This window comes from Aegilops tauschii, chromosome 2 (assembly GCF_002575655.3).
Source record: "Aegilops tauschii subsp. strangulata cultivar AL8/78 chromosome 2, Aet v6.0, whole genome shotgun sequence".
NCBI classification, from domain to species: domain Eukaryota; kingdom Viridiplantae; phylum Streptophyta; class Magnoliopsida; order Poales; family Poaceae; genus Aegilops; species Aegilops tauschii.
In genome coordinates this window covers 595,452,725-595,458,265 of record NC_053036.3, presented here as the reverse complement: position 1 = coordinate 595,458,265, position 5,541 = coordinate 595,452,725, and positions in this window count along the sequence as shown.

Genomic DNA, 5,541 nt, shown 5'->3' with positions numbered 1-5,541 from the left:
GTGATTAACACCCAAAGAGTGATCATGTTTTGCTTTGTGAGAGAAGTTTAGTCAACGGGTCTGCCACATTCAGAGCCGTATGTATTTTGCAAATTTTCTATGTCTACAATACTCTGCACGAAGCTACTCTAGCTAAGTGCTCCCACTTTCAATATGTATCTAGATCGAGACTTAGAGTCATCCAGATCGGTGTCAAAGCTTGCATCGACGTAACTCTTTACTACGAACTCTTTATCACCTGCGTAACGGAGAAACATTTCCTTAGTCCTCTTAGGTAACTAAGGATAACTTTGACCGTTGTCCAGTGATCCACTCCTGGATCACTATCGTACCCCCTTTCCAAACTCACGGCAAGGTACACAGCACAGCATGACATACTTTGTAGAACCTATGGCCGAGGCATAGGGAATGACTTTCATTCTCTCTCTATCTTCTGCCGTGGTCGGGTTTTGAGTCTTACTCAATTTCATACCTTACAACTCAGGCAAGAACTCCTTTTTGACTGATCCTATTTTGAACTCTTTCAAAATCTTATCAAGGTACGTGCTTTGTGAAAGTCCAATTAAGCGTCTTGATCTATCTCTACAGATCTTGATGCCCAATATGTAAGCAGCTTCACCGAGGTATTTCATAGAAAAACTCCTTTCAAATACTCCTTTATGCTTTCCAGAAAATTCTACATCTTTTCCGATCAACAATATGTCATACACATATACTTATCCAAAAGGCTGTAGTGCTCCCACTCACTTTCTTGTAAATATAGGCTTCACCACAAGTTTGTATAAAACTATATGCTTTGATCAACTCATCAAAGTGTATATTCCAACTCCGAGATGCTTGTACCAGTCCATAGATGGATCGCTGGAGCTTGCACACTTTGTTAGCACCTTTAGGATTGACAAAACCTTCTGGTTGCATCATATACAACTCTTCTTTAATAAATCCATTAAGGAATGCAGTTTTGATATCCATTTTGCCCGATTTCATAAAATGCGGCAATTGCTAACATGATTCGGACAGATTTAAGCATCGATACGAGTGAGAAAATCTCATCGTAGTCAACACCTTGAACTTGTCGAAAATCTTTTTCAACAATTCGAGCTTTGTAGATAGTACCACTACTATCAGCGGCTGTCTTCCTCTTGAAGATCCATCTATTCTTAATGGCTTGCCGATCATTGGGCAAGTCCACCAAAGTCCACACTTTGTTCTCATACATGGATCCTATCTCAGATTTCATGGCCTCAAGCCATTTCGCGGAATCTGGGCTCATCATCGCTTCCTCGTAGTTCGTAGGTTCGTCATGGTCTAGTAACATGACTTCCAGAACAGGATTACCATACCACTCTGGTGCGGACCGTACTCTGGTTGACCTACGAGGTTCGGTAGTAACTTGATACGAAGTTTCACGATCATCATCATTAGCTTCCTCACTAATTGGTGTAGGAATCACTGGAACTGATTTCTGTGACGAACTACTTTCCAATTCGGGAGAAGGTACAGTTACCTCTTCAAGTTCTACTTTCCTCCCACTCACTTCTTTCGAGAGAAACTCCTTCTCTAGAAAGTATCCATTTTTAGCAACGAATTTCTAGCCTTCGGATCTGTGATAGAAGGTGTACCCAACAGTTTCCTTTGGGTATCCTATGAAGACACATTTCTCTGATTTGGGTTTGAGCTTATCAGGTTGAAACTTTTTCACATAAGCATCGCCGCCCCAAACTTTAAGAAACGACAGCTTAGGTTTCTTGCCAAACCACGGTTCATATGGTGTCGTCTCAACGGATTTAGATGGTGCCCTATTTAACATGAATGCAGCTGTCTCTAACGCATAACCCCAAAACGATAGTGGTAAATCAGTAAGAGACATCATAGATCGCACCATATCCAATAAAGTACGGTTATGACGTTCGGACACACCATTACGCTGTGGTGTTCTAGGTGGCGTGAGTTGCGAAACTATTCCACATTGTTTCAAATGAAGACCAAACTCGTAACTCAAATGTTCGTCTCCGCGATCAGATCGTAGAAACTTTATTTTCTTGTTCCGATGATTTTCCACTTCACTCTGAAATTCTTTGAACTTTTCAAATGTTTCAGACTTATGTTTCATCAAGTTGATATACCTATATCTGCTCAAATCATCTGTGAAGGTCAGAAAATAACGATACCCGCCGCGAGCCTCAACACTCATCGGACTGCATACATCAGTATATATTATTTCCAATAAGTTAGTTGCTCGTTCCATTGTTCCGGAGAACGGAGTCTTAGTCATCTTGCCCATGAGGCATGGTTCGCAAGCATCAAGTGATTCATAATCAAGTGATTCCAAAAGCCCATCAGCATGGAGTTTCTTCATGCGCTTTACACCAATATGACCTAAACGGCAGTGCCACAAATAAGTTGCACTATCATTTTTTGGCTTCAATATTATCACTACGGTCGAGATTCAATAAACCATTTATATTGAGTGTATCACCATAGAAGGTTTTATTCATGTAAATAGAACAAAAATTATTCTTTGACTTAAATGAATAACAGTATTGCAATAAACATGATCCAGTCATATTCATGCTCAACGCAAACACCAAATAACATTTATTTTAGGTTCAACACTAATCCCGAAGGTAAATGGAGTGTGCGATGGTGATCTTATCAACCTTGGAATCACTTCCAACATACATCATCACCTCGCCCTTAACTAGTCTCTGTTTATTTTGCAACTCCCGTTTCGAGTTACTACTCTTAGCAACTGAACCAGTATCAAATACCGAGGGGTTGCTATAAACACTAGTAAAGTACACATCAATAACATGTATATCCAATATACCTTTGTTAAGTTTGCCATCCTTCTTATCTGCCAAGTATCTAGGGCAGTTCCACTTCCAGTGACCATTTCCTTTGCAGTAGAAGCACTCAGTTTCAGGCTTGGGTCTAGCTTTGGGCTTCTTCATGGGAGTGGCAACTTTCTTGTCATTCCCTTTTAAGTTTCCCTTTTTTCCTTGCCCTTTATCTTGAAACTAGTGGTCTTGTTAACCATCAACACTTGATGCTTTTTCTTGATTTCTACCTTCGCCGATTTCAGCATCCCGGAGAGCTTGGGAGTCGTTTCCGTTATCCTTTGCATATTATAGTTCATCACGAAGTTCTAGTTACTTGGTGATAGTGACTAGAGAACTCTGTCAATCACTATCTTATTGGGAAGATTAACTCCCACTTGATTCAAGTGATTGTAGTACTCAGACATTCTGAGCACATGCTCACTTGTTGAGCTATTCTCCTCCATCTTGTAGGCAAAGTACTTGTCAGAGGTCTCATACCTCTCGACATGGGCATGAGACTGAAATATCAATTTCATCTCTTGTAACATCTCATATGCTCTGTGGCGTTCAAAACGTTTTTGAAGTCCCGGTTCTAAGCCGTAAAGCATGGTGCACTAAACTATCAAGTAGTCATCATACTGAGCTTGTCAAATGTTCACAACGTCTGCATCTGCTTCTGCAATAGGTCCGTCACCTAGCGGTGCATCAAGGACATAATACTTCTGTGCAGCAATGAAGATAATCCTCAGATCACGGAGCTAGTCCGCATCATTGCTACTAACATCTTTCAACTTATTTTTCTCTAGGAACATATCAAGAATAAAACAGGGGAGCTATACGCGAGCTATTGATCTACAACATACACATGCAAAATACTATCAGGTACTAAGTTCATGATAAATTTAAGTTCAATTAATCATATTACTAAAGAACTCCCACTTAGATAGATATCCCTCTAGTCATCTAAATGATCACGTGATCCATATCAACTAAACCATGTCCGATCATCACGTGAGATGGAGTAGTTTTCAATGGTGAACATCACTATGTTGATCATATCTACTATATGATTCATGCTCGACCTTTCGGTCTCAGTGTTCCGAGGCCATATCTGCATATGCTAGGCTCGTCAAGTTTAACCCGAGTATTCTGTGTGTGCAAAACTGGCTTGCACCCGTTGTATGTGAACGTAGAGCTTATCACACCCGATCATCGCGTGGTGTCTCGGCACGACGAACTGTAGCAACGGTGCATACTCAGGGAGAACACTTATACCTTGAAATTTAGTGAGGGATCATCTTATAATGCTACCGCCGTACTAAGCAAAATAAGATGCATAAAGGATAAACGTCACGTGCAATCAATATAAGTGATATGATATGGCCATCATCATCTTGTGCCTTTGATCTCCATCTCCAAAGCACCGTCATGATCACCATCGTCACCGGCTTGACACCTTGATCTCCATTGTAGCATCGTTGTCGTCTCGCCAACTATTGCTTCTACTACTATTGCTACCGCTTAGTGATAAAGTAAAGAAATTACATGGCGATTGCATTTCATACAATAAAGCGACAACCATAAGGCTCCTGTCAGTTGCCGATAACTTCTACAAAACATGATCATCTCATACAACAATTTATATATCATCACGTCTTGACCATATCACATCACAACAAGCCCTGCAAAAACAAGTTAGACGTCCTCTACTTTGTTGTTGCAACTTTTACGTGGCTGCTACGGGCTTCTATCAAGAACCGTTCTTACCTACGCATCAAAACCACAACGATTTTTCGTCAAGTGTGTTGTTTTAACCTTCAACAAGGACCGGGCGTATTCACACTCGATTCAACTAAAGTTGGAGAAACAGACACCCACTAGCAACCTGTGTGCGAAGCACGGCGGTAGAACCAGTCTCATGAACGTGGTCATGTAATGTCGTTCTGGGCCGCTTCATCCAATAATACCGCGGAATCAAAGTATGACATGTGATACGTCTCCAACGTATCTATAATTTTTGATTGTTCCATGCTATATTATATTCTGTTTTGGATGTTTAACGGGCTTTATTATACAATTTTATATTATTTTTGGGACTAACCTATTAACCGGAGGCCCAGCCCAAATTGCTGTTGTTTTTGCCTATTTCAGTGGTTCGCAGAAAAAGAATATCAAACGGAGTCCAAACGGAATGAAACCTTCGGGAACGTGATTTTCGGAACGAACGTGATCCAGAGGACTTGGAGTCTACGCAAAGTAATCAACGAGGAGAGCATGAGGCAGGGGGGCGCGCCTACCCCCCAGGCACGCCCTCCACATTCGTGGGGCGCACGTTGCTCCACCGACGTACTTCTTCCTCCTATATATACCTACGTACCCCCAAACTATCAGATACGGAGCCAAAAACTATTTCCACTGCTGCAACCTTCTGTACCCTTGAGATCCCATCTTGGGGCCTCTTCCGGCGCTCCGCTGGAGGGGGCATTGATCACGGAGGGCTTCTACATCAACACCATAGCCTCTCCGATGATGTGTGAGTACTTTACCTCAGACCTTCGGGTCCATAGTTATTAGCTAGATGGCTTCTTCTCTCTCTTTGGATCTCAATACAAAGTTCTCCTCGATCTTCTTGGAGATCTATTCGATGTAATCTTGTTTTGCGGTGTGTTTGTCGAGATCCAATGAATTGTGGGTTTATGATCAAGATTATCTATGAACA